The sequence below is a fragment of the Mustela nivalis genome (genome assembly GCF_964662115.1).
Source record: "Mustela nivalis genome assembly, chromosome: 13".
Lineage (NCBI taxonomy): Eukaryota > Metazoa > Chordata > Mammalia > Carnivora > Mustelidae > Mustela > Mustela nivalis.
The window spans coordinates 42,432,334-42,453,382 of record NC_139032.1 but is presented as its reverse complement, the minus strand read 5'-3'; the positions used below and the strand labels follow the sequence as shown (position 1 = coordinate 42,453,382).

At 49.5% G+C, this 21,049-nt stretch overlaps 1 long non-coding RNA gene across 1 annotated transcript; it reads left to right on the top strand.

The window, feature by feature from the left end:
• Positions 1-676: 676 nt before the first annotated feature.
• Positions 677-19,774, top strand: LOC309846865. The gene is made up of 3 exons (XR_014302168.1): positions 677-704; positions 8,048-8,205; positions 19,689-19,774. It is a non-coding gene; the product is annotated as an uncharacterized lncRNA (long non-coding RNA).
• The last annotated feature ends 1,275 nt before the right edge of the window (positions 19,775-21,049 follow it).

Here is a 21,049-nt window from a genome sequence, read left to right as displayed (position 1 = left end):
AGGAGGACAGACGGCTTTGCAGGGCCCCCGCCCCCGGCAGGACTCGGAGGTGGTTGGGAGGAGAAAGTGCCGCACCGCTAGCCAAACAGGCGGACAAGAAAGACTCAGGGAGCGACTGGATCAGCACCCTGATGCGGGGCTCGATCCCAGGACCCTGGGATCATGAAGGCAGATGCTTAGTGACTGAGCCACCCAGGCGCACAGCAGCCTAATAATTGAACTTACTGGAATCAGGCTTGTCCTAAGTGTTTTCTTTCCATGTATTATCCTCTTACAAACAAGAACATTGGTATTATTTTTATTTTGCCCGTGATGTATGAGAAAACTAAAACACAGTTTACCCGACCTAGCCTCATTTTCCAGGGCTGAGCCCCCAAGGATCGAAGAGGTGCACTTGACCCACAAAAGTTTCAGAGCCGGCCGAATGGCAGGGCTGGGGTTTAAATCCGAGCATGTCTGATTCTCTCGTCTATGCTCTTCAAGACCCAGGAATGCATTCTGTGGCTGGTCCTAGGTGTGCCACAGACATGGCCAGGAGAGAGCGGGAAGGCTGTGACTCATGCCCAGGAGGTGGAGCATGGGGGTCACCGTTCCAGGAAGAGGCTGTGTGTCTCCCCACATCCCTCACTCCACCCTTAGCACACCCATCTGTGCCTGGAACAAGGCATTTGCACCTGTGAGTGTCTGGAAATGGCTCTGTTGGGGTATGTACAAATGGTGGGGGAGGGGGTCTCTGGTGTCTTTCCTAGTCCCCTTCTGGCCAGCCCCCGAGAGGTGGCAGCTGATGCCGCTGGAGGTTGCCGTGGGCTCTGAGCGACATCCTCTTAGCTCCATGGAGCCCCTGCCCTTCCTCCCCAGTGCCCTACCCGTTCTCTGTAATTACAGTCTTGCCAGCCCCGCCGCTCAGCTGACAGCCTGAACTTTTCTGCCCAGTGCAGCCTTCAGTGCCTGAGGTCCCCGGGGATCCTCAAAGGTCACAAGGAAAAAGAAGCTTCTGCGGGCTCCTTCTTACTGGGCTGAAAGATGTCTGACTCAATAGTGCCTGCTTATATTCAAGGAGCCTCACCCTTTGAGGCCACAAGTGTGGTTGGAGGGGAGTGGAGAGACACCCTGGGTCTACTCCAAAATGCTCCCCATTGGCACTGACATAGGGGAAGTGGTTTTCTTAGTTTTCACTAGCTGCAAGAGCTTTTGTTCCAATGGTCCCTTTGGTAGAAGCCCAGCTGATCAAGTAAGAGTAGAATTTCCCTAATCGAAGGGATTAGGGACTCAGAGCTTTACCTGCTGCCCCCTCTACCCCGGTAGTAAGACCAGAGTCCCTCATCTGGGCTTCCCACAGATCTTGTTCAAACCCCTTGATTTACCAAAGAAGAAACAGTTCCGGAGAGGCTGTGTGACTTGTCTGCTATTTCAACAGAAAACTGAGAGCTGGCTAGCTTCCGTCAGATGTGTACACCCAAGTTTATCTTGTGGAGTAGGAGAGGCTACTGGGAACCCATTATACTCTTCCTTCCCACGTGCGAATTATCAACCATTAGAAACGTCATGCAGTTGATTTAAGCTTAATAAAGTCTCTAACGGCTTGGTGGCCATGCACTGGACACAGTGGGAGGAAATGCCAGTGGCCGCCCTCAAGAATGGGGACGAGATCCACAGGCAGATCATTTTGGTAACTGTGTGGGATGCTGGGACAGTCTGCACAAAGGGCCGTGGCGGCGGAGGACAGCCACTCAGCCAGCCAGAGGGGCCGGGGGCTTCTCCCAGCTTGAGTGGAGCCGTGGGGATGGGTAAGGCTCAGTTGGTGAGGGCAGAGGCCCTTCCAGGAGCCCTCAGCCCCATTATAGGGCTTGGGGGACAAGGATGGTGTGTGCTGTGAACATCACAGCAGACGGAGTACGAGATGGGGAGAGGCAGGAGAGTGTGCTGGGCCGTTTACCCTGAGCTAAGAAGCCTGGGCTTCATCCCCCGCACTAAGGATGCAGGGGAATAAGAAATTAAGGGTGAGGCTTTCTGGGTCTGTGTGATGATGGGTTTGAGGAGACGGGATACAACTGGAAGCCTGTTGAAGATTTTATATCATGGTTTGGGTCAGTCTGGGGTGGAGCTGTCCAAATGGAGATTCCAGAAATAGTTGTGGGGGCATTTGAGAAGGTGGGTGATTGGATTTAGGGAAGAGGTGCCAAGGGAGAGGGAGGAGCTGAGAAGAGAGCGGGTGACTTAGAAGGGCCCCGGAAAGCAAGGACATGGGCCAGCACTCTTGGGAGAGAGAAGGTCTAGAACATGGGGAAGTCGAGGAGGGATATGAGGGGGCAGGAGGGGCTCTGTGTGGCCAGCTGGATTGTGGGGTGACAGAAGACTCCCCCTGCCCTCCTCCTCCCGCCCACTTGCTGCCCACCTGTGGGAGCCTTTCAGACTCAGCAGCTTTCCCTGGCTCCCGTGGGAGCCCCTGGGGCAGTTCTGGGCGCTGCGGGCAAGCTGGGCCGGGCCTGTGCTCTGGGTTCACATCTCAGCGTCTCCTGAAAGATGCTCTTCGTGGTTCCAGGTGCGGTGCTAGCACGGGTGCCTCCTGGAGCAAGTGGAGAGAGAGAGCAAACCCAGACCCCTACCTCCGGCTGCGGGGCGGTGGGTGGGGGAGCGTAGCACCCGCCGCCCAGCGGAGAAACTGCTAGCTCAGGTCACGTTGCCCCCCCATCGACCTCTCTAAGCAAGGGGTTAACTATTTCCTTAAAAACCCTACGGTGCCTTGGAAATCAGCTGAATGGCCTTTCTGCACGGCTCCTGAAGTCCCGGGTGCGCTCCCCAGCTTTCTGACGAGATATAAACGGCGGATTTTATGGGCAGTGGCATGGGCCAGTGGGCTAAGGACAGGCCGGGGAGCCAGCAAGGACGCGGCCTCGGTGCCTGGTGACCGCTTGACTTAAGGTGTGACCTTGGGCCAGTTGCTTAACCTGTTTACACCTTAGTTTCCTCGGCTGAAAAATGGGAGTCCTGATACCATGGGGCCTCACAGGGGGGCTGTGAGCGTAGCTAATTGATGGCTGAAGTGCACCCTGGGTGTCTCAGATGCTAGTAAACCGCTAAGTAATTACGCAGGCCTCGGAGCGCTGGCAGCCCGTACGCAGGGCACTCTTCCCAGGCCGAGGGGGCCAGGAGAGCGAGGCCAAGAACGCCTGGCTCAGCTAAATGCCATTCACCTCGCCGAGCGCCTCCCCGGCGAGCCCCCCTGCAAGGTCATCCTTCACTTCCTGGAGATCTTTCTCGTCAGGTCTCTCACACCTGTTCGCCCTCAGCCCTGCCTTTCACCTTCATTTCTGCAGAGAAGCGGCTTTTTCTGTCATTGATAGTCTGGCGAACGATGCGTCTGTCAAGCAGCCGCTCTGAACAAGGCATTCTGCTGTGTCCCCTCTCATGGGCTCCCGGGATGCCGAGAGGCAGAGCGCAGGGGTCTCTCCTGTTCCCATTTCATGGATGTGGAAACTGAGGCACAGGGGACTGAGGCATGTCTTGATTCTTTCAGTAGAGCCTTTCAAAAACCCTTCCTATGCCCGTTTTGGGGCTGAGCCCTGCATCGTCCTGAAGAGTCAGGAAGAGGAGCCACAGCCAGAATTCTCCAACTTCCGTGCTCAGACCTCTCCATCGCTCTGGGCTGCCTTCCCTGCTAGCTCTTCATTTCATGTGGGACGGTAGGGTGCAGGACCAGACAGGAGCTTCCCCAGCCTCAGGTGCAGAGAACCTGGATAATCTTTTCTATTTATACCAGAAAGTGACTAGATGAGGCTTAGGGCAAGTTACCTGACCTTCCTAAATCTTTTCTTTTCCACTCATGTCCCTTTTGTGTCTACTCTGCTACAACTGGATATTGCGGTAATAGACACCTACATTCTGTGTGTTCTAATATACAACAGGTATTAGTGTATCTGCCAGACGAGGTGTTGTGGATTGAATATTGTCTCCCCAAATTCCTATGATTGGGTCCTAACCCCTAAAGCGATGGCATTAGGAGCTGGGAACCTTTGGGAGGTGATCAGGTCAGGAAGGTGCAACCCTCCCGAATGGGATTAGTGCCCTTATAAAAAAGACCCCAGGGAGCTCTCTCATCCCTTCTGTCGTGGGAGGACACCACGGGAGGACCGCTGTCTCTGGACCAGGAAGCAGGCCTTCCCCAGACATTGAATTTGCCCATGCTTTTTGACCTTGGACCTCCCAGTCTCCAGGACTGTGAGAAATAGGTCTCCGCTGTTTTTGTCATTCAGTCCATGGTATTCTGTTAGAGCAGCCTGAACAGACTCAGATACCCAGCTAGCTAAATGGGTCTAAATCCCTGGGCCAGGGATTTTGCTATATATCTAAACTTCTGCAACGGAATGCATACACAGAAGGTGCCAGGCCCTAGGTTAGAAGTGAGCACGTGTCCCTGCCCCAAAGGGACAAGACTTCAGAGTGAATAGGGGATGCCAGGATACTGGTCATGGCCCATGCCTTCATCTATTGGGCCCCAGTTTCCGGGGGTGGGATGGGATGGTGAAGAGCTCCTGAGCCAGGCCCCAGGGGGGCTGCTCCTTGAGAAACCAAGGGATTCCTACCGGTTTATCTAGGTAAGGGGCCATGGGTAGGGCAAGTTGAGCCTGCCGAGAGTAGTGTCCTGGCACACATCTTGTAGGCAGGTTAGGCTCTGGGGGCTGCACCAGCAGGGTCATGCTTCCACAGATGCTCGGGATCCTAGAGCAAGCCAGGGGTCCTCCCCATCTTGGACCAAAAATGACACCCAATCTCCGAGGTGTCCCAGAGACGCCTTGCTGGATCACAGGAAGTCATGAACACCATCACCTGTTTGAGCCAGCGAATGACAATGACCCTGTTGATTCTTGTGCTCCTGAAACTACTAATGAGTGGTGGAACATTTCAGTGGTCCGAGCAGCACACTGCCCAAACTCAGGATGAGCCAAACATCCCTGTCCCTGCTTGGGTTTCCCGGGAGAAGAGGCACAGACTCTGGGCGCCCATTCTGCCTGTCTGTGAAGGCTCCGTCAGCCAGAGAGCACCCCACCCCCGTCCTCCCCAACATCCACCCTTCCTCCCCCCATCTCTGTCTGAATAGAAGTGGACGAAAATAGCATAATCCTGGGTGACGGGGAGGAACCACACAGGGCCCAGCCTTCCCCACCTGCACCCCCTTCCCTGCTACATTACAGACCATGTCTCTCACCCCTGAGCCAGAGTTCCCGCGAGAGGGGCTGCAGGAATTCGAGCCTCCTTTAAATCCTGCCTTTCTGGACACTTCCAACTAAACAGGATCAACCATCACTTCCTGTTAGCAACGCTTGGCCTTTCGCGGGCTGCTCCATGGATCACTTAGAGTCATAAAGACTGCTTGATGGGCTACCCGTGCATCCCTGAGGGCTCCGGGGAGCACCTGGGGGGGAGCGCGGAACACAGAAAGCTCAGGATCTTTGGCTGAATGCCCGCCTGCCTGCTCTGTCCTACCTCACCCGTTGGCATCATGAACTCTTCAGGGACAGGGACGCAGAGGCCACGGCAGATAAGAAGAGTGGCCACCACCTTCGGAATCGGTGCCAGGAACTATTCTCAGATCTCATTTAACGCTGCTGTCAAGTCTAAAACACATTTAAACCGGGGTCTCAGAGAAATTAAGTGACCTGTTCAAGGTCACAGACAGGACAGCACAGAAGCAGACTCCTCAAGTCACGCTCTTTCTAATTTCCTAGCTGCCTTGGAAAAGCTTCCCTTCCTTTCCACCTGCCAGGGACAACACTTTAGATCAGACACAGCTTTGCCTGACTGGGGAGACAGGTTCCTTCCAGAAGGGATACATCCACCAAGGTCAGCTCTCTGGAGGGGGAGGGGGTATCACACAGACACTGTCTTCAGGGCCGACCCAGGCATTCAGTGGTTAAAAGTGTACATGTAGGATTTATCCCTCAGCCTCCAGATGTGTGGGGACAACCAGGGTTGAAATTCCAGCCTCGGGAAGCTCATGTGACCCTCTTCTCACCCACCCACCCCCACCCCAGCACAGCACACGCTATGTGGAAAGCGGGCTGAAATTTTATAAAAGGAAGCAAAACTATACAATAATCCTAACACAGAGCTGTCGCGAGTCTGGCATAAAAGCAAGCACGTGAGAAATGGATCTACGGATCAGTCCCCTGGCCGGGCCCTGAAAGTCCTCACTCATTAATGTTTCACAGGGTGGCCGGTGGCTGGGCCCTTTCAGCAGAAGTGAACTCCCAGCTTGGCCCACATCCCGTCCTTCCCAGAATGACCCTTCACTCCTTCATTCTTTTGGTACAAGTTTCTGCCAAAGGAACACAGATGGAGAGAGAAAAATCAGGGCTGGGTTTAGATAGCGGGAAAAATTCACAGAATGTCAATCTGTTCATTCTGGAAAAAAGTTAAAATAATATTAGATCATTTTAGGGGTTTTGTAGGAACACACACACACACACACACACACACACACGCACGCACATGGAATGGCCATTTCTCTGTGCTCTGGATCTGTGATCTCTTAGCACTGGAGTCCTCTAGAGGCGCCGGGCTAACCTTTAGGCTCTTCTTCCCTTCCCGTCCTGGAACGGCCTCTCTTGGACCTCTTCCCTCCTGTGTTGTTCTTGTCTCCTACCACAAACACTGCTTCCCTCTTCCTTCTCTGTCTCCCCATGTCCTCCCAGTCTCCCTTCCCAGCCCAACAACAACAAAATAACTGCTAGGGTCTTCAGATCAGAGGGAAAATGACTGATAGAACTTAATGTGTTCCTTCCCTGGGGTATTGCCGTATCCAGGGACAAATGGCTATGAATGTGTGGGGTCTCTTGCCTCAGGAAGTTGATGAGAGGAGCTGAGTGGGGCAGAAGTCATCCTGGGGACCCTCCAAAGCACCCCCATGCGCAGGGCTGCCCACTGTACTTAGCAAAGACCTGCTCTGAGTACCAAGTCTTACCGGATGCTCTTGCTCTCCGGAACCTCCCATGAGGCTGTGTCAGTGCCTGGTGGGTGGAGGTCTTTAACACTGGTTCCTTCTTCATATTCCAAATCACACCTCCTCCCATCTCCATCCTCCCTGCAAAAAGAGGCACATAGAGAACAGGCGTGGATTGGCTGTGGTTAATGGTGTGTGGGGGTACCAGCACGCGGACCTGGCAGAGGGCTGTCTGGCATGGCAGCTCCTGCCCTTGGACGTGCCCAGGCACCAGGCTGGGGGCTCTGCCCGATAAACAGCACTCTGGCAGCCGTGAAAGGGCAGAAGGGGGAGGCAAGAGCGAGATGCTGAGAGGAGCTGACAGGGAATGTGCTTTTGCCCTTTCCTCTCCTAGGGACTGGTGCCTAGAATTTGAAAGCCCCAGCATGTGGCCTGGCCTGCCCTTTGGCATCTGGGTCACGGCCACCAGCAGACGGACAGGAGACACTGCTCAGGCTGAGCCGGGCCGTAACATGCACAGAGAAGCTCTCCCACACATGGTCTCATTATGTCCTCAGGGATGATGTGGGCAGAATCACCTACTTCTGAACACATCAAACTTCTCTTCTAGGACTTCAGGGGGAGTGTCGTGGCCAAGGTTACAAGTTGTGTAATTGACAAGACCAGGACTAGAACGCAGGTCCTGTAACTCCCAAAGTCTCCTGCCACGGATTTTTCCATGTGTAGCACATCATCCCAAAGGTCAGGACAAAGCTCAACAACAAAGACAGGCACTCTCTCCACCGCGTCTGCTTCATCCATCTTCTAGATAATAACTGTTCTTCAGCCTTTTCCTAAAGCACATTGGGTGATGCCCAGGACACAGTGAATGCCCGTGGCTAGGAGTCATTCTCTAGCACCTCCTTGCACTCTTCCCGGGGACATGAGCCTGCCCTTCCCCAACCCCATCCACCGGGGCCCAGGACGCACTTTCGCTTCCGCCACGTGGACGCGCTTTTGCTAAGCGCCAGGGAGTCTTTGTTCCCAAACCTGTGTCATGCTTGCTTTGCTTGTCTTTGTAGAAGCCTTATTGCAATTAAGGCGTTTAATGAAACGTTCTGCCAACAGATGATATAATGACAGCGGAAAGAAAAGAGTCGTCATTCCTTTGCCAATGGAGCGAAGTGCTTTCGGAAGATGACATGACGGGCTGGTTGGAAGTCGCGCTCTTGTTAGGTGTGGGGTAGTGAACACTGGAGGTGGTGGGCAAAACGAGCACATCTCGGGTGAGTCTCCACTCGGAGCATTTGGCACATGTCCTCTCTCACAGCACTTGAAAGGAATGGAAACTGGGAAGTGTAGATGATGCAGTACTGGGTGGGGTTTACTCAGGGAAGACGGCTGGACACGCCCATCCACGGACCCACACTCAATGGAAAGGCCTTTGGACCCACATCAAAGACCAGGGAGTGGATGTACATGTATATGTTTTAACTTAAAATGTTGAAGGTGCGTAGCCTAATTTTCTCGGATTTCTCTTTTCAACCAACTTTTTCCATTAACCGCCCAATACCAGTTCATATTGCGTCAGATAAAAGGGATCTCGATCTAATAGCTAACAGTTCCTGAGCAATTATCTGGTGCCAGACATCATACTAAGTGCCTTTTATGTAGCATCTCTTTGAATCCTCCCAAACTACCCACCAGCGCAAGGCTGACGTTATCCAGCGGTGGCACGTGGGCCGGTTTTTACAGGTCCTGGTGGCTCTGCCCATTCCTGAATCGCACCACTACAAACTGGCACAGCCTCCTCATGGCCTGGTGTTGGAAGGTGGCTGAGGTCTCTGTTTCCCTGGGAAGACTGACCTGGCTTCCTGCCACCCCCTGCCCCCATCCCACCATGATGGCTCTGTGCGGAAGGGAATATGGTGGCTTCAAAAGGCCCAACTCAGGTTCCAGGTTCTGTGCATGGATATGAAGAAGGGAACGGGTCAACACACCTGTATCCACAGCTGGGGAGGAAGCCGTGAACACTTTCTTCTAGTTTTCATCAAGAAGATGAAACCCAGTGCAAGGTTTTGTGGACATGGGGTGGTAGGGGAGGGTGGGACATTTTGGAGCAAAGCACTGGAAAAGGCCACTCGAGGCACTCAGATGGACAAGGGTGGGAGCAGGAAAGAAGGGAAGGCTGAACTGTGTTCCCAGCAGCAACAGGTTCTGGGGGAGGGGGCAGAACTTCCCAATTTAAGCTGGAGTCTATAAATGGGCAACCACAGTACCAGTAGCAACAAAAACCATCCTGGGAAGGAAGAGAGAGGAGTGCCTCCTCCCATTAGTGGTGTTGCGGAACCCGTGAATTCTGCGGTTCTCTTAGTTATGGTAGAAATGTACTTGCTAGACTGTCAGCGTCAAGGCAGAAAGCTGATGTCTGTGTAGGTCAGTCAGATAAGGATTAGCGGAAAGGAAAGTGTTAAGAAGGCACGGTCTGGGAGAAATACTCACTATACGTGTACCTGACAAAGGGCTTACATCTGGGATACCTACAGAACTCCCATAGCACAACAATAAGAAGACAAATAACTCAATTAAAAAAAGGCGAAGATTTGAATAGACACCTCACTGAAGAAGATGTGTAAGTTCAACTTCATCAGCCATCAGGAAAAGGCAAATTCAACTGCAGAAGATGCCACTACATGGGCACGAAGGCAGCTATGATTTAAGAGACTGACTACACCAACTGTTGGCAGACAGTGGTTGTGCCAAGGGCGGGGCAGTGTAAGCAGTCTGTCTAGGGCAGGGAACAATAACAGAACCACTCAAAGCCAATCTGTTTTGGATTATCCCTACGCATCAGCAATTATAAACAATGTCAGTGATAAGATATTATTCCCCAGGGAGGGCAAACCCCTCCCACGGCCCCCTCCCTAGACAGCCTGCTCTGGGCCACGATATGCAGCCATATTTGAGAGCAGGGATGCCATGGGGTGCAACTGCCTCAGAGAACTGCTTGGCAGTTTCTTTTAAAATTAAAAAATTGCACTTGTATGTATTTACCCAGGAGAAATGAAAACACAAGTAGTGTTTATAGTGTCTCCCTTTATATGAGCCCCAGCATGGAAGTAGTCCAAGCATTCTGATGAATGGATCAACAACATATACATCCGTACAGTGCAGTCCTTTTCAGCAATTCAGACTGACTGGACTACTAATGCAGGCAGCAGAATACCAAATCTTATAAACATTACAGCAAGCAGAAGAAGCCAGGCACAAAAGAATGCACGCTCTTTGCTTTTATTTATTTGAAGACCAAGAACTGGCAAATCTAATCTACAGAAAGTAAACTATCAGTTGCCTAGGACTGGGTCATGGGTGTGGGCAGTCACTAACAAAGAGTACAAGAGGACTTTCTGCTATGGGGGTATTGTTCATGACCTTGACTGTCATAGTAGCTATGCAAGCAACCATATTTGCCCAAACTCATCAAAACTCACCTAAAAAGTGTGCATTTGTCTGTGTCAGTTGTGCTCTAGGAAGGTTAATATAAAACTGAAGTTTGAAACAAAGGAAAAGGAAAGACCCAGAGTCAGAACCAGGACAGATATTGATGAATTTGAGAAGTGTCCCAGGCTCTCTTCATGGTCATTTCTGAGCCTAACTCCTTGGGCACTCTAGAACCATTCCTTTGGACCACACTTGCAAGGACCAATCTCTACATGGATTGACATTCATTGTATGGAAAGCAGTACGCAGTGTGATCTATAGAAATTTTTATTTCTTCCCTCTGAAGTGATTCTGTGGTCCCTTCAAATTCCAATATTTTTAGTTCCTTCAGGTATAGGCAAAAACTCTTTGAGTGCCCATGATTGTACTAATAATGCTAACAGCTCACATTTATTGAACATACCCTGGGGTCAGCCATTACGCTAAGCGATTCACCTGCATTTTTGTATGTTATCTTCCCATAACCTGACCCTCTGAGGCATTATTCCCATTTTTCAGATTAGGACTGAGGCACGGAGAGGGGAAGGCCCTTGTCAAGCGCACACAGCTAGTTAGACCAAGACTGGAGTTCAGGTCTCTCTGGCTTGGACTCTGTTCTCGTCAATGAGCTGCGGGAACACTGACCTGGTGGACCCAATATTGCCGTCACTACCTGGTGCACCGGGCACCTGGCAGACAGGTTTGGGCTGTGTGACGAGTCTTTAATAGCCTCATTTACGGACTGTAAGCCCGGGCAGAGTTGAATTGCCTTGTCCTCACAGGCTGGAGGTAGGGTGGGGAAGGCTGGGAAGTTCCCTCCTTGACCTTCTGTTCCTGCCTTGAGCTTTGCTTCCCGCTCTCTACTCTCCCCAAGGATTCTGTGAAGTTTATTCTTGTGAACTATGACCTTGACCATATATATATTTCTGGGTGTATTCTGCGTTCCTCCTACCACAGGGCGGGGTAAGGAGGTTCTGTGTGGCTCAGGGGAGCCCTGGAGGAAACCACTCAAGTCCCCCCAGGGCTGCATCCCAATGCTCTCAGGCAGAAGGGAGGCTGGACCTGCTTGACAAGCAAAACCCAGGCAGGAACCAAAGGGGAGGGGAGATGGGGGCCAGGAGGGACCCCCAGCTGGCCAGCCTCTCATTGGGGAAAGCTGGTCTGGAGGCCTGGGAGGAGGGGGCACGTCTGCAGAAGAAGAAAGGAGGAGATAATGGAATCCAATCGAGCTCCCGAAAACGTGTCATCTTGCGGCTGCCAAAACCCTTTGAATACGTTAAATCCTTAATCAGAGGAGCCTAAGACTGCAATGACTACACGGAGACACGTTAGTCCAGCTAAATCCTCGCAGGTTTCCAAGATCTGAAGGGCCCCGGCACTTCCCTCCATGGCGGCTGCCCTCTGCCCTCTGCACCGTGATGTCACCATTGAAGTTCCGCGCTCCCCACGCATGGTGTCAGTTGACATTGACAGTTGCGGCGCTCTCACACCGACTCTGGAGGATTATTAGCTTTGAAGCTATTTGGCCTTGAGCAGTGAATTCTTTTTTGAGCTCACACTGGCTTATAATATCTGAGAAGCCCTGCTCCACGCCGGCCCCAGCTTGAATTCGGAGAGGAGGCCGCTTTCCAACTTGGAACTGATACCAGCGGGAACAGAATGGGGGAAGAGTCTCCATTTCGGATGGGCCACGGAGTTAGTGTTCTGGAATCCCCCCGGGGCCTTCACACCGAGTTTCCATTTTAACATCAGAGTTGGAGGGGCAGTCGGGGCTGGCCTCCGCCTCCGATCTCGGAACAGCCTCACAGCTGGACGCAGGGAAGGACTCGAGGAACATACATGCTTCTCTGGCCTCTAATCTGTTTGTTATTAGGCTGTTGGAAACCCCTCAGTGGGGCTGGAAGCTGATGTCAGAAGAGTATAATTCAAGTGTATGTTTAAAAAAAAAAATAGAAGGGGGGAAAAAAAAAAGCTCCCTTCTGTGATAATTTGCATGTGGTGAATACAAGTGTCTGGGAAGAGTAATTAGCTGAACAAAGCCCGTGAAGGGACTGCCAATGGATTGGCAAAAATAGTGACCCAGAGAGCTTCTGGCCTGCTCTTAATTTCCTAGCAGGATTTTAAGCAAATGTCTCTTCGATTTGATTCAAGGGAAAAGAGACACCCCTGATCCCATGCCCACCTTGACCTCTAGTTGGCTCAGGAAGACTGTGCTTTTCACCGTCTACGAACCACACCGATGTTCACAGAGAAACTTGGGCAACAGAGCCTAGCCGCCTCGGGTTTGCTAGACCGTCGACCGTCGGCTGGGGGAAGTGATGAGGCTGTGGATGAATTCTGGAGCGCTTTCTTACGAAAGAAAGACAGTAACTCTGAAGTTTTCAGGTTGCTGATTTGGGGAGAAGAAAAGTTTTCTTGGAGATTATCACTTATTTATCCCTGCATTCTTATTTGTCTCCCTGATACCACTTTTTTATCTGTCCGTGTGAAGGTCCATCTTCCCCAACGCTATTTATGTCCATAACTCATGGGCTGCTTCTCTCCTAATGCAGCTGGTTTGGGGGGATGTACCAGCCTCGGAAGCTAAAACAAACACGCATGAGACCCTTTCTGAGGAGGGCTGGAGTTTGGGCTGGCTGGCATCAGCTCAGCACCACTGCCAAACATCAAAGCCGACGAAGTAAAGGTGCCCAGGAGAAGATGTTAATGGAGGTGAAAGCACATCTTTCGTAAGAAGCAGGGACCCTGGGAAAACAGCTGGGGTGGGGGATGGAGTGCGTTACAGAACGCAGAACCCCCCAAACAAACCCATGCTCCTTCCTCTTGTGGTGCTGCTGTTGAAAAACTTCCTTGCATTTTATGTCTCTGAGGCTCAGGAAAGTAAACGGTGCATTCCCTTCACTTCAGCAAATGCTCCCTTGCCCACCCCTCACCATTTCTGAGATCACGTCTTACAGCTGACGTGTCCATTAAACGTATAGGCGCCCACTGAAAGGTGGTATTAACACGTTGGCGTGTCTTACCGTCAGTGTGTTACAAATGGGGAAATATGGTCAGAAGGAAAGTATTTAATCTTTCAGAGATGCCAGTGAGCCCAGTAACCCTTGTTCCATGGGATAACTCTTAGAGGGAAAGCCTACACATAGCTATAAGCATGCACACAGATAGATTTGGGTATAGGTTGAGGTGAGACTCTATGAACCGGCCAGGTCCACCAGTACCCAGACAATGAATGAGTGGTGTCCGACTCAACATTCCCCGTATTAACTCAAGCAACTGATGTGTACTCATCTTATCAAGTCTTACTTATTTTGGCAAAATGATAAATGGCGCTCATTTTTTTTTGCCCCAAGGCAAATTGGTGAGCTTTAAAAAAAAAAAAAACAAAGCGCGCGCACACACACACACACACACACACACACACACACACACAAAACTCTTTGGGTCTGTTAATAATTTCCAAAGCAAAGAGCAGCCAATGGTTGAATAAATAAACCATTCTTGATGACAGTTTAAGAACCAGAGTAACAAGATGTGTGCATGTGTGTGCTTGTGTGTGTGTGTATGAACACACCCATAGTGCAATTGACTCCAAATTAATCCTATTGATTTGGGAGTACTATACTAGCTGGTTCTGTGTTTGAGTGTGTGCGCTTGTGTATACACATATAGTATTTTGCAGAGAATGGTAAAAAAAAAAAAAAAATAGCCGATGTCTGGTGTTCAAGGAGTTGGCTAACGACAGCTAACAAAAACAAAGCAGAAACAATTCCCAAGAGTGATTTCGTCATCCATAATAACCATAATTTCAAAGATAGAATGGGCTATTCTTGGAGGTAGTGAGTTCCCAGTGGCTAAAAGTGTGAGCACCAAGTGTCAAAGGACAGTTTGATAGGAATATTTTGATTAGAGTCCTTTAAAAAATGGGGGTGGGGTAATCGGATGTGGTGATTTTTTTCATTCTCTCCATTTGAAGAATCTATGATTCTGTGACATAGACTATGCAATATCGTCTTAAATAAGATCACACTGAAAGCAAAGTCTCATTCTCTTTTTTTTCCCTAGTGCACAGGACCTGCCACTTGTGTACAGAAGTCTGAATGGGTTGGACAAGATGATTTCTGAAACTGTTTTTAGGGCAAAATGGGAGTTTGTGAATGAATTGTATTAGGCTTCTGCAGAGAACCAGCACCAGTAGGAATTATCTGTATCTGTATCTGTATCTGTATCTGTATCTGTATCTGTATCTGTATCTTAATCAATGGGTGCTTCATATATAAGAGAGGGACTTACCATGAGGAATTAATTCACACAATTATGGAGGCTAAGTCCCATGATCTACTATTGGCAGACGGGAGACCCAGGGAAATCAGTGGTGTAATTCAGTCCGAGTTGGAGGAGCTGAGAATGAGGGGAGCCAATGATCTAACTCCCAGCTCAAGGTTCAAGAGCAGGAGAAGACCCATGTCCCAGCTGAAGCAGGCAGACAGGAATATACCTTCCATTCTATTCAGGCTTGCAAGGGTTTGGATGACCCCCCGCCATACCAGGGAAGGTAACCCACTTTCCTGAGTTCACCGATTCCAACACTAATCTTGTCCAGAAACAGCTCCACAGACACACCCCGAAAAAACTGCCTCATCTGGGCGCCCTGTGACACAGTCAGGTTGACACATATGACCCAGCAATTAACCATCACATTCACGTTCGTCAGCCTTTGACAGTAACGTGCATGGAATGCATGACTTTCTTCCTAAGGATTTATTTTACTAAACCAGTGGCTCTTTCCCCTTTTGCTCCCTGCTCTCTGAATCTATGAATTGTTGGTGGCACTCCTGATGGGATTAAGGTCCATCCATCATTATTTCACTGCTTACTTGCCTGTCCTTAAGCACTGAGCTGCCCTTGAGTAGACTTGTTGACCAGCTCAGTCACACGTTGTTATAATTCCTCAGAAAGTTCTCCCACTTCGAGTAAACCCCACTCTACCCTGAGAGCTGGCTCCTCGTTATGCCTCACTTCTTACCCTCTCAGGCAGGTGGACCCCACTCCACACGCTTGCAGGCTGGCTCGGCTCCCTTCCATCTGACCGACATCACCGGAACAGAATGCACCCCTGTTGGAACAGAAATGAATTTCACACACTGATTGGAATTCGGTGGCCTGCTGGTGAAAGGGAGGAGAACCATTATTCTAAACGAGTCTGTACTGTTTGTCGAACATCTGATGTTCAGCCATAAAACAGAGCAGATTGTATTTCAATCTTCGGTGCTCAGGTTGGCCGGTTACCTTCCGTTCAACCTCTCGGATGCTTAATGTCTTTGCAAGAAGTCAGGCTCCTCCAGGTATCGGGCATAATTTTCAGAAACTTTGTTGAAAATCAATGAGGGCTGGCAGAGGCAGGCGAGAGCTGCTTCTCAGTATGGGCACCTTAATAACACAGCCCAGGACAATAAAGTGGGCATTCTATAACAGTTAAGCATCTTGGACATGACCCAACACGTGCAACCATTTTTCCAACTCAGTCCTCTGCCCTGCCCCCTGCACATTCAGCTTTGCTTTTGAACTTCCGCTGTTAGCTGTCCTTAAATGGATCCTAGGGCTCTTCCTGGGCCACATTTATATGTGTACATGGCCTCATCACTGATGGCCTGAACAGATCCATAGTTGGTGGGAGCACAGGTGTCCACCGGACGGAGCCCTGGCCCCAAAGATCACCAGTAACATCACGAAATTTCATCTTCCTTTCCCGTGCCAGCCTGAGTCTGTCTAGTTTGCTTCATCGCAGGTTCAATGGAGACTTTGTCAGGGAGCTGGGCTCTTGTGATTTGTCATTCCACGTCTCCCCCCACCCCCCACCAATGGTTGGCAACACTCTCCTCTCCCTCAAAGAATGCTGACCTCCACTTTCACACGAAGCACAGTGGGGCTCAGCTAGTCTTTCCTGCAGCTTTGATTTTAATTCAAGTGATGTGAGCATTGAGGACTTCTCAAGAGGATATCTTGCAAACTTTAAATTGCTATTGCCTTTTTGGGACATTAAAGAAAGTTTCTCGTGCCCCTAGGCTTCCCAGAGGACACTTCCAAACACCAAATCTGCTTTGACTTGAAGGAGGATGACGTGTTACACTCAGTAGAAGGGTAAGGAGCGGCGAGGAATACAGATGTAACAGCGTCTCAAATACACTCACGCTCCACCCAGATGTGCAATATCAAGCTGGTCTGAGCTTCCTTAGGCAATCCCCCCCAACCTTGCCAATTAGCAATATCTGAGTCTCTTCCAATTTAAATGCTTTCATTTTAATTTAAGTACTTCAGTTATTGGAAATTCAATTCCTTTCTGGGACTGGTTTGATTTTCCCCCTGAAACATCTTGCCCTCTATCGGTAAAAGCTCATTTTCTATGGCAGGGTGGTTAAAGAGACTTCATGTTATTTGGTGGTAGAGGAGAAAGGGGACCATGTGGGATCCTCTGGATCTTTGAGGTAGAAGGGTGGGACTGGCCTGGCTGCTGTCTTGGGATCAATACCCACCTGGCATTTTGGGGGTGATATGATGACCTCCACTTCTGGCCATTTCTCCTGCTTTCAGGGCCTATTATGGCCTCTTTATGCTGATCATGGTTTTCATCATCTCATCATCCCACCTTCACACCCCGGTACCCTAGGGCTCCCCACGTGCCCTCTAGAAACACTAGTGACCAAAAACATTGTCATAGACTTACAAGCCAGATGACCTTCTTCCACTGTTGTCCCATTGCCTCGCGCCATATTGGCAGTGACTTCTCGAGGGTCGTAGCCTCTCCTGAGACTCCTCAGAGAAGTGAGACCCAGAGTGAGTCTCTAGTCTCCTAACATTCTCTGCCTTCCCCTCATTGGTCCACGGGGCCCCCTGTCCAAGGGCTTAGGATCTGAGAGGAGAGCTCAGGCCCCTCCCGGCTTCCTTGTCTGCTTGTCCCCTTTGCCTTCTTCATCCAACCTCTTAGGCTGAACACAGCCTGTTTTCTACACCTTGACATCCCATCCTGATGGCACAGAATAAATCTCCAGGATCTATTCCACCAGGTATGGCTCTCGATATACTAATGGGAGCTAAAGGAATTTAGAAAATCCCCTTCCTTTTCAACAATGCCTGGCTTTGAAGATGATTTTCTTGCTTAACAGGTCAAGAAAGTCAGCTTTGAGATTCAAACTGATCAATGGTCTCTTTGTTCTAGGCAGTGTCCCTGGGGCCAGAAGCCTTGTGCCTCAGCCTTGGAGGTGGAAGACAGCAGGAGAAGGTGATTTAAGAGGAAACCAGAAAGTTAGAAGTGTGATATTTGCAAAATATTATCCCTGTTACAGAAATGTGATTCCAAGCTTTCAAGAAGCACAAACACTCCCGTTTTAGGAAATGTCCATTTATACAATTTTCCTGTTTGAAACATCCATAATTTTTGACTTCCTTCCTAAAACACTTTCCCCAGAGTCCTATGTACTTTGAAAGACTGTCTTTGAAGGATTTTATTCCACATTCTTTCTCTATTTTTCCAGTTAACAAACAACACTGATTCTGCAATACCTTATCTCCACCTATTTGCCCTTTCTCTACCCTAGGTTCTCCCTTCACTTAGTACTCCCTTCCCTTGTGGGAGCTTCTAAGTCATAAGGTCATTGTGCAGAAGAGAATTACAATCCTTGTGACTGGAAGGAAGTAAGATGGTTTGGTAGCAACATGCTGGGTGGTTGCTGTGATCATTACTAGGAAAGAACAGCCAACTTGGTTTTCATTAGGGAAATAAGATTGAGCCTTTCTTTGTTATCTCCATGGTAATGGCCGTGACCCCAAGGAAGACGGACACAGCACAGAGAGGAGTAAGTTTTCCTTGTGTTTGTCAAAGCACATCACCGCTCTCCCATGGAAGCATGGTACAATTTTCCTAATGCAATTAGGCAGCACCTTTTTTTCGTGGAAATGTACTTACAGATGTCAGTCTGGTTTGTGGTCACCAGGCTGGGAAGAACTTTGTTATGGAACCTGAAACTTGGCCTGATTACATGTTTTGCAACAAAACCCCAAAGTTCACATGAACTTTTCAACTGGTGACTTTGGCTGGGGGGTTCATCCCAGGTTCACTTGGTTTTTTGGACGGAAGATTCTGACCCAGAGGTTCTTAGTATGGTGCTTCCTGTCTGATGCCTTCTTTGTCTTCCTACCTGCTGGATGACACGCTCTATCCCATTCTTTGAATGTACCAGGAAGCTACTTTTTCTCCACAGAACTCTGTGGACAGAGAGCAATCTCTGTGACGGACTTTAAATAGAGAGCACTTGGTTTCTGGGGCTCCACAAAGCACAGGCTCTGCCTGTTGGCTCCTCCCATGACAGGCCCAACCTGGGCTACTGTGACATGCTTGCCCTTTGCAGGCTGTGTGTGTGTGTGTGTGTGTGTGTGTGAGAGAGATTACAACTCCTCCCACAAGTAGAGATACATAACAATGATTTAGTGTGTTTACTTAAGTCTCACAGACACCTAGTAGGAGATGTCACATTGTTCTCACCCGGCTTCTAAGAAAACTGGTGCTAGAAATTGAAGGTCGGTGTCATGGCCAGGAGAGTATGTGACAGGACATAGTGTAGTGGTGGTCAGCACAGCCCTTCTTACTAACACATACGACGGTTCTGAGAACGGGACTTGTCTGGGGGAATGCAATACAGAGTAGCATCTAATAGCGCCAGCTTCTAGAACTTCCATTCCAAAGCCGGCTACATTTGTGGGGCCCAGCGCAAAATGAAAACACAGGGTCCCTCATTTAAAAAAGCAAGAAAAGGGGCGCCTGGGTGGCTCAGTGGGTTAAGCCTCTGCCTTCGGCTCAGGTCATGATCCCGGGGTCCTGGGATTGAACCCCGCATCAGGCTCTCTGCTCAGCGGAGAGCCTGCTTCCTCCTCTCTCTCTGTCTGTTTCTCTGCCTACTTGTGATTTCTCTCTGTCAAATATTTGGATAAAATCTTTAAAATACATAAATAAATAAATAAATAAATAAGCAAGAAAAAACTTAGCTTTTAAGTGTACAAACAAATACAAACAAGAAACAAAACTTTTTCCTTTCCTTTGTAGCCTCTCTCTTGATTTATCATGGTATTTTTAAATTTGCAATTTAATGTCATTCTACAGGAGGAGAAATTAAAATCTTAAATTATTAGCGCACCTTGTAATGGTCAATTTTAAGTTTTAAAATGCTTTTTTGAAACTTGACGTCAGAGCACCGAACTCGTGCAGAATTGTTATGACACAGTTCTTTAATCGCAGCTCCCGCATGTACTTCATCGTTCCTGGGGCCAAGGGGACACGGCACAAAATGAACTCAACTGTTTTATTTTGCTTCCTGACATGCATACATCCTACCAACATCAGGACCACCAGTCAGCTGATGAGTGAGGGAAGACCGAGAGCGGAGAAGCTAGGGGTTGTCCTCTCTCTGTCTTTCCTTCCAAGTTATCACTCTCTGTGAAGTATTTGGCTAATAAAGAGAAGCAACAAGAGTCAGAAAGCCTAGGAGAGGGTTCATTGATCATTTATGTTTCTTAGAATGCTGTTGCCTTCTTTCTGTATCAGAGGCAAGTTCTGGTTCAGATGGGAACGATGCAGCCTCTCAGGGCTGTTAGCACCCCGTTTACTTACTCGTGGACGTAACACTCTTACTTCGTATTCACTTTAGGACTCGCTGAACTATCAGGCATCACGGGTCCCTGGAAATTCTGTGCCGTGGGGCATCCCAAACACTGTGTGCAAACAGGGATGCAAGGAACGGCGCATGCGCTGTGCCCCTCTCCTCCGATCAGGCACATGCTCCGTTGTCCCGCTGGACTTCGTTGGCAAACCCAAGTTCAAAGGCAAAATCCCTAGGAATCTGAAAATGGTGACTGTAGAGCCTGGAGCTTTAAACCACGTCGTCCTGAGTGGGGGAACCTGGGTCACCACACAGGTTGTACTCCGTGGACCTGCTCTGTGGCTGTTCCTCACCTAGGCTCACATCTTGGTTGTACCACGTTTTGACTGGGTGAACTCGAGGAGGTGAGTTAATCTTCTGGACCCTCTGTTTTGTTGTTGGGTAAAATAGGAATCTAAACAATGTTTATTTTTAGCGTTGTAATACAGGATCTGCTCAGCGTCTATCATAGTACTGTCCAAAAGAAATGTATTGTGAGCCAAAAGCCAAGTCTCATGAACTTTCACACTTTCTACTAGCTAGCCCCCTTAAAAAAAAAAAAAAAGTAAAAAGAAACAGGGGGAAAAATTAGATAATATATTCTCTTTCACTCAAACTATCCCAAATATCATCATGCCGAGATGTAATCAATATAAAAAGTTATTGGCCATATGTTTTGCATTCATTTTGCTTGCAACGTCTTCAAAATCTGGTGTGTTTTTTACACTTAGAGCACACATTTCAGGTGTTCAGAGGTCTCAAGTGGCTCGAGAGTAGCATATTGGGTAGCCCAAGCCGAGAATAAAAGAAATGCTCAAGAAATGTCAGCTAGCCCAGTGGATGGAGCATCACATGCCAGGGGTTTCTTAGGAAATGCCCAGGAACAATGCCGGTAAGGGGTGAGGGGCGGTAAGACTGGGCAGAGGGAGGAGCTGAGCTGCAACGTGGCTGCCGAAGAGGC